Source organism: Pan troglodytes, chromosome 3 (genome assembly GCF_028858775.2).
Source record: "Pan troglodytes isolate AG18354 chromosome 3, NHGRI_mPanTro3-v2.0_pri, whole genome shotgun sequence".
Lineage (NCBI taxonomy): Eukaryota > Metazoa > Chordata > Mammalia > Primates > Hominidae > Pan > Pan troglodytes.
Genome location: NC_072401.2, coordinates 3,963,857 through 3,977,971, shown reverse-complemented (window position 1 = coordinate 3,977,971; position 14,115 = coordinate 3,963,857). Strand labels below are relative to the sequence as shown.

Sequence of the window (14,115 nt, the reverse complement as noted above, 5' to 3'; positions counted from 1 at the left end):
GTGGATGTGTGTGTGTGTGTGTGTGTATTTCCATGTACAGTCATGTGCCACGTAACAGCACTTCCGTCAAGAACAGACAGCATATACAATGGTGGCCCAAAAAGATTAGAACAGAGCAGACCTTGTACAGGTGTACCGTATTTGATCTTTTATACCGTATTTTTACTGCACTGTTTCTATGTTTAGGTATGTTTACATGCACAAATACTTACCATCGTGTTACAATCACCTGCAGCGTTCAGTACAGTACCACCCTGCCTGGGTTTGTAGCCCGGGAGCAGGAGGTCCTGCCATACAGCTCAGGCGTGTGGGAGGCGATGAGTCTGTGCCATCTGGGTTTGAGTAAGTTCACACTATGATGCTCGCACGGCGACGAAATCGCCTAACAGCGCCTTCCTCAGAACCATCCCTGCCATCGGGCGATGTGTGACTGTATGTGTATATGTGTATACACAGACATGTACGTGTATACATACAGTGCAAAATATTGACAGTTGGTGAATCTAACTGAGGGGCATGCAAGTGGTCCTTGTCTATTCTTTCAACGTGTCTGTTTGCTCGAAAATCCTCAAGGTAAGCTGGGGGAAATCATCTAAAAGGCGGCAAGAAAGGAAAGAAGTTATACACAGAATCTGCAAACAAACAGTATACGTAAAAGAAAACAGCAGCTCCAAACTTAGATGTATCAGTAATTGCATTAAGTATAAACAGAGGAAGAGCTCTACTTGTGAGCCTATGTCGTTGACTCTGTGTGTGTGTGTGTCTGTGCATGTGTGTGTGATGGATTTGTCTGTGTGTGTGTGTGTCTGTGCATGTGTGTGTGATGGATTTGTCTATATGTGTTTTCTATTTTTAAAAAGCCAACATTGGCAGAGCAAATGCAGTTACCTGGAGCTGTCCAGCAAAGGTAGCCTGATACCCAGCATCCTCTGCATGTGGCATTCACACATTCACACATGGGGGATGTCTCTAGCTGTCACGCCATTGACTTAGGGGCTGAGGCTTGGCTGACGCCCCAACCCCAGGTGGCACTGCTTGGCGCCCTCCCCAGCGAGGGTCTCCTAGCCTGGCTCACTGAGAAACCCCACCACAAATCACCCTGGATCTGCCTCAAGGAGAGAGGTTCTCTGAACTGCACTAACACACACCCCAGAGACCCAGGTGCCAGCCAGCCAGACGCCTTGTATTACGTGACCTGAGGGATGGGCCATCTGGCAGCCAGACCTTCCTGTCACTGAGCCAGGGCTCTCCTCCCTGGGGACAAGTCCAGTGGGAAGGCAGAACCACAGGACAGCTTAGGAGCCGGAGCCAGGCCAGGAGAGGGGGCAGCTTCAGCCAGGTGCTCACCTCCAAACAGGGGCAGTGGGGCAGTTGGAGTTGGGGAGAGGAGACCCTCCACAGTGCTGCTGGGGATATGTTCACCTCCACATATTCTAGGCTTCCTGGCTGTGTTGAGACTGGGATACTTTTGGTCAGGTGGCTTTGTCCTCCCCCTCCATGTCAAACGTCTGCATGTCCCTCCTCTGCACCTGCCACCGCCATGTCTATCCACCCTATTCAATCCTCACTGACCCTGGAAAAGCCTACCTCCCAAGACAGCACTCAAGGTCAAAGGTCAAAAAAAGCCAGACACCTGTGGAATGCAGCCTAGGTCTCTTCTCCCTGGAAATTCACCTGAGAGTCTGTGCCTGGAGGTGCAGGTGCACCAGGTAGTTCCACCTAGAAGTGCAGGTGTTCAAGGGATTCTCACCAGGAAGTGCAGATGAACCAAGAAGTCTGCACCAGGAAGTGCAGGTGCACCAGGAAGTGCAGGTGCACCAGGAAGTCTGCATCTGGGAGTGCAGGTGCACCTGGAAGTCTCACCTGGGAGTACATGTGCACCAGGAAGTCTCATCTGGAAGTGCAGGTGGACCAGAAAGTCTCATCTGGGAGTGCAGGTGCACCTGGAAATCTACATGTTCCACATGAGGTGACTCCTGGGCCTGCTTTCTGATTCTGCTTCCAGCCCTGCCGACATTAATCCACCACCCCAGTGTCTCTCAGCTCTAAAGCCATGACCCCCTCACACTCCACGCTTCTGGCCTGGCCTGTGCCTCTTTGCCCCTGTGACAGGGAAGGGTGGCGGAGCAAGTGTTGCACATAGGAGTCCAGGGCTGGCTGGTCATGGCCACCTTGGGCCCAGGCCTCCTTCTCTTGTGAGGAGGCAGGCAGGCAGCCAGTGATGCCTGGGTACCCTCCTGACACTATGCCCTCCAGGGAGGACAGGAGTGCCAGGCCTGGGAGTGGAGTATGGAAGCCTCAGAAGTTGCCTGCTCCAAGAGCATGGGGGGCTTGGCCAGGCTTTCTGCCCAGCCGGGAGGACCCAAGGGCCCCTTGTTTCTGAGGGCCCTTTGTTTCTGAGGGGCCCTGCACTTTCTGAGGAACTTCCTTGGATTCAGCCCTCTGCCACGTCTCAAATTCTCTGCCTGCTTCTGCTACATGCAGCCATGAGGTGGGGCCCACCCAGCAGCTCCCAGCTCCATGAGAGCGAGTCCACGGCCATCTCCAAAGACCACAGTGGCCTGGCCAGGTGGATGTGACATCTTTACTGCCCACTGCTGAGACCTTTCTGCCTCTTGTTTCCGTGCTGGGGTGTTCAGGGAAGGACTGCCAGGCCCGGGGCCTCGGGGCAGAAGCTCCATTTTCACCAGAAGCTGAGAATGAAAGGAAGGTCCAGGTAGGTGCAGAGGTGAGAACCCTGCAGGGGCTGAGCCGGCCCAGCCCAGCCAAATCCCAGCCCGGGACCAGGGGCAAACTGTTTAACCTCGGTGCCCACAGTTACAAAGCAGCAGTGATGGCAGCTCCAGGCTCCTACGCACTTTGACAGTCACATGGTGGCCTAAGTGAGGGCAGGCCGCCTGCCCAGGGCCCCCGCTGCTGCGGCTGCGTTCCTTGTTGTTGCCGTTGGCACTGTCCTATCAGAAGCGCCTGGGCACACACCACAGCAGGAAAGCTGGAAGTCTCCTCTGGGACTCTCATCTGTGGCTCCCACCCTGGCAGAGCCATCTGGGCTGTTGTGAGCACAGGTTCACCCACAACCTAAGGAACGGGAAACTCCTTACATTCGACGCCTCTTAGCTTGTTTTAAACAAGGCCCATGGCTTCCATTTTCCTACACTATGGCAGGCCATGACCTTTACTCATGCCTCCCACACAACAAAATCAAATAAAATAAATCCTGGGTAATTTGTGAACATCTCTTTAAAGTATTGATAAACTGACAAAGAAGCTTTATTCCAAGAGCTTGGGTTAGAGTTCAGTAGGGACTGACAGGGCCTTCAGGAACACGGCAGAAGTAAACACAGATCCCTTCTGTACCACAGGACCCCCAGCACTTCGGGAGGCTGAGGCCGGCAGATCACCTGAGATCAGGAATTCGAGACAAGCCTGACCAATATGGTGAAACCCAGTCTCTACTAAAATTACAAAAATCAGCCATGCATGGTGGCACGCACCTGTAGTCCCAGCTACTTGGGAGGCTGGGGCAGGAGAATCGCTTGAACCCAGGAGGCAGAGGTTGCAGTGAGCCGAGATCGCCCCATTGCACTCCAGCCTGGGTGACAGAGCGAGACTCCGACTCAAGAAAAAAGGAATTCAGATAATCAGATCATGGCCTTATCACACACAGAGGACGAGAAATTAAAGGACCAAAAAGATTAGAAAAATAACTACGCCCACCCTGAGAAGCTCTCCTAGAATGAAAATACATAACTGAAATTCAAAGGCAATGAATTCATTTGACTGCAGAGCAGACACAGCAGAGGAGAGGATGGATGAGCCTGGGGGAAGCGGAAGCCGTTCTCCATGCAGCACAGGAAGTCAGACAGAAAGTGCGGAGGAGAAAATGGGAGGAGGGGAAGCCGGCAGAAAGGGTCTGGCACACATCCATGTTGACACCCGGAAGGAGAGAGAGGAAAATACAGAGTAAAGTCTGAAAAGAGGGTGACTGACCACAGGTCTGTCTGATTCTGTCAAGAACAATTCAGAAGGAGCTGCAAGTAAAGCACTTGGGTTAATGAGTTTGGCAGGTTTGCTAGACACAAACCAAAATGCAAACATCTGTTGTATTGCCATACATGAGCAACAAAAAAAAAATAGAAACTATAACTTTTTAAATGATGCTGTATTAGGGCTGGGCATGGTGGCTCATACCTGTAATCCCAGCACTTTGGAAGGCCAAGGCAGGCAACTCACTTGAGGTCAAGGGTTCAAGACCAGCCTGGCCAACAAAGTGAAACCCCATCTCTACTAAAAATACAAAATTAACCAGACATGGTGGCACACGCCTGTAGTCCTAGCTACTCGGAAGGCTGAGGCACAAGAATCACTTGAACCCAGGAGGCGGAGCTTGGCAGTGAGCCAAGATCATGCCACTGCACTCCAGCCTGGGTGACACAGTGAGATCCTATCTCAAAAAAACAAAAACAAAAAAAGATACTGTATTAGGATTCTCCAGAGAAACAGAACCAACAAGATGTGTGTGTGTACGTGCATGCATGCATGTGCCTGTGTGTGTACACATTCTGCATGTGTGTGTGCACATGTGTTTGTGTACACAGAGAGATTATTGGTTTTTTTTTTTTTTTGAGACAGAGTTTCGCTCTTTCACCCAGGCTGGAGTGCAGTGGTATGATCTCGGCTCACTGCAACCTCTGCCTCCCAGTTTCAAGCGATTCTCCTGGCTCAGCCTCCCAAGTAGCTGGGATTACAGGTGCCCGCCACCACACCCAGCTAATTTTTGTATTTTTAATAGAGACGGGGTTTCACCATGTTGGCCAGGCTGGTCTCAAACTCCTGACCTCATGATCCACCTGCCTTGGCCTCCCAAAGTGCTGGGATTACAGGCGTGAGCTACTGATTTTTTTAAGGAATTGGCCCACGTAATTGTGGAGGTGTAGCAGGTCCAAAGTCTGCAGGGCAGGCCGACAGTCTGGAGACTCAGGGAGCAGTTGGAGTTTGAGTCCAAAGGCCACTTGCTGGCCGAATTCCCTCTTCCCTTGGGGAGGTCGGTCTGTGTTCTAGTCAGGTCTTCACCGGATTGGACAAGGCCCACCCACATTATGGCGTGCCGTCTGCCTAACCGAAGGTCAGCTGATTTCAGTGTGTATCTTATCCGAAAAGCAGCCTCACGGCAACATCCTGACCAAGTACTTGGGCACTGTGGCCCAGCCAAGTCGGCATACAATTAACCATCCCAGAGACCATTACAGTAGTACAGCTGGCAAGAAGTATCTAGGAATAAACCTAACAAAATACATGCAAGATACACAGAGAAAAAATAAGAAGTTTTACTGCATGTCATGAATGAAGATCTAAATAAATGGAGAAATAAAACATACTTGTTTTCAAAAAATAAACATGTATATGGATTGGAAAACTCAATAATATTACAGAGATACCAATTTTTCCCCAAAATGATTTGTAGAGCCACTACAATGCCAATCACAATCCCAAGTGGTGTGTGCATGTGTGTGAGTGTGCACGCATGTGCATATGTGTGTGCATGTGTGTGTGCATGGGTGCATGTATGTGCATGTGTGTGCACATGGGTGTGTGTGTGTGTGTGTTTGTAGACTTTAACAAGATGATTCTAAAATTTTCATGGAATTGGAGCAGGCACCACTGTGAACCTATTCTGATTCTGGTGCCCAATAAAGATCTTTTTTAACATTTTAAAAAGAGCCAGGAATAGCCAAAATATTCTTAATGAAGAATAAAAAGCGGGAAGGTTGGTCTTTCTGTTCCCTAAGATTTCCTTTAAAGTCTTAGCAAAGCAGACAATTAGGTATCGGCACACAGGTAACGCATACCAGACGGAAACAGAGCAGGCCTGGATGCTGGAGGAGACAGGCAGATCGATGGGGACAAGACAGTCCCATTTAAAATCAGTTTGGAGAACTGATTATCCACAGAGGGAAAAATATTACTTACACTCCTGCTCTGTACTGTCCAGAAAGGTCAATGCTGAGAAAAAATAATTTTAAATCAAAAATCAATACCAGGTGGATTAAATATGAAAGATGAACCCACAGATCTTTTGGAAAGGCATAAAGGAGAAAATCTGACTTCAGAGTAAACAGACATTCCTTAAGCAAGACACAAAGGACACAAGCCATAAAGCAAAAGAGGAATTAATTGGACTTCATTAAAATGTACTACTTCTGTTCATCAGACACCGCATTGAAATGGAAAGATAAGACACACTGGGAGAAGATGTCTGCAGGACGGATAATTGGCAAAGAGTCACTTAGGAAATATATAAAGAACTCTTGTAACTAGTCACCAAAAAACAAAAAATATGTAATGGACAAAAGACTTGAACAGGTGCTTCACATAAAAGAAAATCCAGTTGGCAAATACACATAAGCAAAGATGCAGAACCTCATTCCCTCCCAAGGAAATGCAAATTAAAACCATAGCAAACTAAAACCACAGCTAGTGCTACTTCACATTCACTAGACCGTCAACATGGTAAAATCTCAGGAAGCCGGGAGAATTGCTTGAGCCCAGGAGTTCGAGGCCAACCTGGGTGACATAGCAAGACCCCATTTCTAATAAGGAAAAAAAGTTTAAAAATGTTAAACTCAGACAAAACCAAGTGTTGGCAAGGATGTGGATCAACAGTACCTTTTATAGGTTGCTGCTGGGTATGCGCTTTAGAAAATCATTCAGCAGTATCTGGTAAAGTTGAAGCTGTCCAAACTGCTGACAAAGTAGCTCTGGCTATTTTCAGTAAACACCTGCTTGGAAAAGATGGTTCCAGTGTTTACAGTGCTCACAGCAGCATTTCTTTAGTGGTGCAGGCATACCATGGAATACTACACAGCCAGGAAAATGAACAGCGATGCTACACACATCTGCAAAGAAGAGTCGTCTGAGCAATAGAAGCGAGTCACGGAAGCATTCCCAGGATGTGATCCCATCAGGTAGCATTCGAAAACAGACAAAAACTAAACATCTGTTTAGGGGTGCCTACGTAGGTGGGAAAATTGTAACTAAAAGGCAGAAAATGATTACCCCAAAAGTCAGGTGAGTGGTCCCCAAGGGGAGACGGAAGGAACCCAGGAAGTTTCTGGGATGGTGGCAATAGCGTGTCGCTCCAGGGGCTCACATTACCATTCGTGTGTGCCATTCACTTCATGACAATAAAATCATATTGTTTACAAGTATGCCCTGCTCTGCCCATTGGTCTGAGAGGGGCTGTCTTGCCCTGTGCAGAGAGAGTGCAGGTGCAGAAGTGCAGAGGGACCAGGGGTGAGCCCAGTTCTGGGACCAGACTGCCAGGAGACCAGAAGCACGGAGGCCAGGGCCCTCCCTGAAGGCATCTAATTTGACTGAGTCATGCATGGGGCTGCACCTGTGACGGCCACAGAGGCCCTGCAGCTGTGCCTGGCAGACACCTCCCTGCACCGGAAGGGCTCCACCATCTCTGACCAGTCCCCTCATCGCACCTCCTCTTACGGGAGCCCAGGAAAGAGCCTAGGCAGGCACCTCTTCTCCTGCAAGGCATGGCACAGCCCCGGTCACAGAAATGGGAGAAAGTCTGCTTTGACCACCCTTCAGTGTGCCCCTGTCCCCACTGACTCAGACTCCAGCTCCGACCGCCCCCCCCCCCACCAGCCCCCTTTGAGGACATATTGGTCCCCTCCCTTTACAGAAGAATCTCAGACTCGCTGGCTCTGCACCTACCCAAGCCCCACGGCAGGAAACAGGCTTTGCCTGGTGCCTGCACCCTGCCCCCTGCCTGTGCCCGGCCCTGTTATAGAACATAATGCAGGACCAGCCCTGCCCACTGTGAGAGCCTGGAGGAGGCAGCTGGGTGGGGCAGGGGCAGGCTCTGAGGATCCAGGGGACCATCCCCACCAGGCTGCCCAGAGGACAGGCAGAGTGACCAGCAGGCTCCTGGCACCAGAGGGACCATGGGCCTGGCAGATGGCGGTGGATGGGGACAGTAGGAGCTCTCCACGCCACAGGGTAGCAGCCTTCGGGACAGACAGGCAGAGGGTCTCAGGTGAACCTGGAGCTGAGAGCATTCAACATGACCACAGGGGCCATGGGGCCGCAGGACCAGGGCAGCCCCGCAGAACGCAGGGAAGATGGCTGATTCTCGAGCCCCATCTGGAGCCAGGGCTGGGGCCGTACCTGAGGGACCCACGTTGGGGACACAAACAGCCTCTCCCCAGGCCTCTCTGCACCCTATGCTCCCTGGGAGGAGCTATGGGAATGGGCTGTCTACTGTGCCTTCCAAGGCCAGCTCATTATTCCTGGTCAGTCCCTGCAGCCCAGACCTGGCTCTGTCAGGCCCTAAGGGCAGTGCAGGGAGAGCTTAGAGGAAAGCCCCCAGAGAGACTGGATTCCCTTTGGTGGGGCAGAGGCTGTTCAAAATGGAAAGCCACCCCCTTCTCTTCATTTCTCAGAGCAACACATTCAGCCCCAATTAGCTGTCTTCACAGCCGCAGTAGGACTTTGGTCTGTGTCCAGAACCCCCAGAGGCTACCCCGCCTCAATGCACACACATGTCCGGATGAGCCAGCATCTAGCAGGATGCCTGGCTGTAGCTCAGCACGGGAAGTGTTGGCAGGGGCAGGCCACAGTCCAGGCTCTGCTCCCACACACACCCACACGCACTGACCCATGGCCCTCACCAGGAGCCTATGAGGTCGGTGCTCCTTTGTCTCCGTGGACCAATGTCATCCAGCGAGCAAATAGTAGGGGTGGGATTTCAACCCAGGCCATTGGTACCATAGCCCACATGCTAACCACTGTGCTCATGATGGCCAGATCACTGTAGGGGGCGAGATGGCAAAGTCAAGGAAAAATGACAGAGCGGAGGGACAGGGCTAGTCTCTCCCAACACTGAGAAGTCAGAAAAGTCTGTGGGTCCAGAAGCAGCTCCCCTTTAGGTGTAGGTACTTTTTTTCTATTGTCTGCTGCCTACTAGGTCCTTTAATAAATATTTCCTAGGTAGATAGGTGAATGGGTGAATGGACAAGTAGATGGATGGATGGATGGATGGATGGATGGATGGATGGATGATTGGAGGATGGAAATGGGTGGATGAATGATGAATGGATAGGTGGGTGGGTGGGTGATGGATGGATAGATGGATGGACAGACAGACAGATGGATGGATGGATGGAGGATGGAAATGGATGGATGGATGGATGGATGGATGGATGGATGGATGGATGATTGGAGGATGGAAATGGGTGGATGAATGATGAATGGAAAGGTGGGTGGGGGATGGATGGATGGATGGATGGACGGATGGATGGACGGACGGACGGATGGTTGGATGGATGGAGGATGGAAATGGATGGATGGATGGATGGATGGATGGATGGATGGATGGATGAATAAATGGGTGGGTAGGTGGGAGTGTTAAAGGACAGGTGGACAGGAGGATAGAGAGAAGGGAGAGTAAAGGGTAAATAAGTGAGTGGTTGGATGGATGGATGGGAGAATAAGTCGGCATGGTGCTAATGTGATATTTATTTTATGTCCTCAAAGGCTTTTTTTGCACATATGATAGATTATTCAGAAATTACTTTGGGTTTTAAAAAATTAAAATTTGTATGTACTGATGATACAAAATCAGAAACGTATGTTTTTCTCCCTTAAACTATTGAGCCGAATCTACAAAACTTATCATTATAAGTTTAAGAAATCTCAAAACTCTTTCTAAAAGTTATTTCATTAGCAGTAATTCCTACTACTTAATAAAACACCTTCAAAAACTTAATTACATTAACAAACTTAATATATTAGATCTTGCCTGACATATCTTCCCAAATTAAGTAGTTCTTTTAAATTTAAAAACATAACTTCCTAATATGATGAAACTTAGATTCTCTTAAATGTGCCAACATTTTATATAAACTTTATGATTTCAACTGATAGTCATAAGTCTAAATCAAGTAATTAAGTATATATTTCAAAATTTAATTAAAAGGCCAAACTGTCCTTCTAATAACCCCAAATCTCTTAAACATCACAAATGCTTATAATACCAAACATGCCCAGATTCCTTCACTCAAAACTATGAATACTGGAAGTTGATAACATAAAACATTTCTGTACCTAATTCTAAATATTCCCTTGGGTTTAAACATTTTTTTTTTCACTGAGGAAACAACGAAGAGATTTGAGCAGCATTATCTAGGTAATTGGAGGTTAGAAAATACTAGCATTATCAGTCACTGTACTGATGGTATTTTCATCTACCACACAGACGGGAGTTGCAGAAACCTATTTATGTATTGTTACAGGGACTCCAGATCTTAGAGTTTGGTTTTGAGCCCTCGACCCCATATAGAACTTGATCCTATTCCTTTCATGCACATCTATAAACCCCACCCAGGGGGTTCAAATGGGTTTTGCATTTATCAGACTTCTCCATGATTGGCATAGTCTTCCTGGTGAGACCTGGAGTGTGGCTCCCAGACACCCAAGCTTGGCTGGAGTCCTGAAGCAGGCGCAGCTAATCTGGCTGATCTACTCCTTCACACTCGTGGAGCAGATGGGGAAACAGACCAGAGGGGCAGCCCAGGAAGCAAATTTGCATGATCCAAATCTCAAAGCTGAGTTGGAATCTGTGGACAAAGCTTCTAAAGTCATACCCGTGATGTGTGGTGTTTGGATGGATGGATGGATGGATGGATGGATAGATGGGTGGATAGAGGATGGATGATGGGTCGGTGGGTAGATGGGTAGATGGGTGGATGGATAGGTGAGTGGACCACAATCTGATGGGTAGATGGGTTGATAGGTGGTTGTTTGAGTAGGTGGATAGAATGGATGGATAGAAGTTTTATGAGTGTATGGGTGAATGGGGAGTAGTGGATAAGTAGGTGAAGCAGTCAATGGGTAAGTGAGTGAATGTGTAGGAGGATCATGCATGAATGGGTGGGTGGATGTCATGGGTATATGGGTATAGGAAAGGTAGATAAGTATGTGTACAGATGGGTAAAGGGAAGGATGTGGGCGTGTTATGGGGTGGTTGGGTAGGTTGACGGATGGATGGGTGGATAAGTATTGTGTTACATGGGAGGAAACAAGTTTAGTTAGGTTGGTGGGTGAATGGACGAGTGAGTAGTTGGATGTAGACATGGAAGCTGGCTGGCTGGGTGGATGGATGATGGGTGAGTGAATGGATGGGTGGGTGATGAAAGAAAGGGAGGACAGATGGGTGGATGGATGGATGAGTGAGTGAATGAATGGATAGGTGGGTGAATGGAATAGGTGGATGGATGGATGGATGGATGGATGGATGGATGGATGGATGGATGATGAAAGAAAGAAAGCATGCATGGATAGGTGGGTGAATAGAATAGGTGGATGAATGGATGGATGGGTGGAAGGATGGATGGATAAGTGAATAATGAATGGGTGGATGAATATGTGGATGAATGGATGGATGGGTGGATAGATGGATGATGAAAGAAAGAAAGGATGAATGGATGGGTGCATGGGAGAGTGAGTAAATAAATGAATGGGTGGATGAATGGGTAGATGGATGGATGAGTGGATGGATGAATGAATGAGTGAGAGGATGGGTGGGTGATAAAGGAAGGATGAAAGGGTGGACGGGTAGGTGGATGAATGTATGACGGGATGGAAGCTGGCTGGATGTGGGGGTGGATGAGTTGAATGGACAGATGGGTAAGAGGATGAGTAAGTGGGTGGATGGTGAAGGAATTAATAATGTTATTATTATAAATATTATTATTATTATATGAATAAGTTTCTGGTTTAGAAGACTAGTATCCTTCTGAGAGCTCTCTCAGAGTGTCAGGCTCTACAAATTTGCTTCCTGGGCTGCCCCTCTCTGGGTTGTTTCCCCATTTGCTCCATGAGTGTGAAGGAGTACATTGGCCAGATTAGCTGCGCCTGCTCCAGGGGCCCAGCCCAAGCCCGGGTGCCTGGGAGTCACACTCCAGGACACTCGACCCCTGCCCTCTGGGGCCAGGGTCAGCAGCGTCTGGCCAGACCCCTCCTCTTAAAACAAGCTCAGGTAGGGAGAGAACACTGCCCTGCTGGTGGTTGCCATGGAAAATCCTTCATTGCTTGTTTTTCTCCTCGACTGATTAAGAAAAGGGAGTCATAAAATGACAGGGCGTCCCTGGGCCTTGCCGCTGGCCAGCTTTGACTTATCCCCTGACATTTCCCAGGAGCCAGCTAACCTTTTCTGTCACAAATAGACTGAAGCGGGTCCCTTGAGGCAGTCTAGCCTGAACAGAGTCCGTCTCAGGCGAGGCGAGGACCCAGGATACAGCAACAGGAGCCGGGTCATTCGAATAACCAGGAAGGAGAGCAGACGGTGCTGGGACCGAGAGCACAGCGAGGACCCTAAGGAAGCCGCCAAAAAACAGCCTTCGCAACAGTCAGGACTGCTGTCAGGACCACCAGGCAGAGCCCAGGGAGCAAACACCTGCTCTCCCTCCCTGGGGTCCCCGCTGTGTTCCCAGGCATGACACTCGCCTCCCAGAGCAGCAACCTGGCCTCTGCTCCTCTCCGGGCAGAAACGACACAGGGATGCTCCCCAGTCAGTGTGCTGGGGTCCTAGGGGCGTTGGCGACACCGGGGCAGGTTCCACCATAGATCCTGCTGCCTCAATCCAGAGGGCTTTCGGAAGGCGCCCCTGCTATGGCATCGCAGAGGGAGGAGACCCGGGATGTGGCCCAGCAGGGCTGTGTATATACCAAGATGCCTCCGTCTGCCCTTCCAGCTGTAAATCAAGACTCAGCCGTGGAGAGGGAGGAGAAAGTCCACAGGGGCTGAGCCTCCTCCCCGGCCCTGGTCTCAGCCTCAGGATAGAAGACTTTAACCCCAGAAGGCCCTCAGGAGGCCAGGCAAGCCAACACCCTCGAACCTGTGCCACGATGGGGGGCGATGGGGCGAGGACAGAGCCTGGAGTCACAGACCAGGAAACTGGGTTGCCTCAGCTCACCCAGGGTCCCAAGGCCAGGACAGGGCAGAGCCGAGACCAAAGTCCCCGCGAGGCCGCCCTCATGAGGGGACTCGGGAGGGTTCACTGGGTGAATGGATGAGCCTGTACAGCAAATGAAGGCCGAGCCCACGGCTGGGAGATGCCATCCCCGGCTTCCTCTGAATACAGACAGCCTGATGCGCAGGTCTCAGATCTGGGAGGGGGCCTGGGCCCCTTGACCCCATCTCTTCATTTATTGATGGGGAAACCGAGGGCCAGCCTGCCACAGTAATGCCGTGGGTACCTGAGTCATCTCCTCTTCCTCCTCCTCCTTCTCCTCCTCCTCCTCCTCTTCCTCCCCCTTCCTCATCTCCCCCTTTCCTCCTTCTCTTCCTCTTCCTCCCTTCCTCCCACCCATCTCCCTCTCCTGAGCCCCAGCTCTGCTCTGCCTCTAGGCCTTGTCCCTTTTAGGGTCCAAAAGAGCAGGTCCTGCCCTGGGGCCAGTCAGCATGAAAAGGGATGACCATCTCTTCCTCCAGAGGACAGAGACTCTATGCCCCAGGCACTCCGAGGTCAAACCTGGCTCCCACTCAGACTATGAAGACAGCATCCACTGGGTCAGAGTCATGAAGCCACGGGTCCCAGGGGACAGCTCAGGTGGCTGCAGGGCCAGACTGGCAGGCTGCCCTCTGCCTCCTGTTAGCACAAACACCCCTCCCCTCAGGCCTGAACTCTGACATGAGCCAGTGGGCACCAGGCCCTGTCAGGAACAGGAGGAGGCCACAGCCATCCTCAGGAGAGAACGAAGGACACACAGGCCTCCGGGGAGAGCAGTGGGTGGCAGTGACAGGAGGGGCTACTCAGGATCCATGAGCGAGGGCCAGGCAGCTTGGCCACCTTGGAGGAGCCGCTGCACCTATCCAAGCCCAGGTTTCCCTGCTGAAGGCAGCACCGGTGTCTCCTCCTGGGGGTGTTGAGTGGGTCATCCCAGGCCAGGGAGGTCGAAGGGCTCTGTGAGCTGTGAAGCGCTGGGCACCTGTGGGGCGGGGGCGTTTGTCCTGCGGTCAGGCTGCCCTGGAGGGCGGAACACCTACGCACTGTTCCAGCGGGAGGGGTATGGCGTCCAGTGAGGCCCAGCTCCCCGAGCC

At 50.7% G+C, this 14,115-nt stretch overlaps 1 pseudogene; it reads right to left on the bottom strand.

Annotated features, from left to right (window-relative positions):
- Positions 1 to 588: 588 nt before the first annotated feature.
- LOC134809851 (uncharacterized) lies at positions 589 to 13,337 on the bottom strand (annotated as a pseudogene).
- Positions 13,338 to 14,115: the final 778 nt, after the last annotated feature.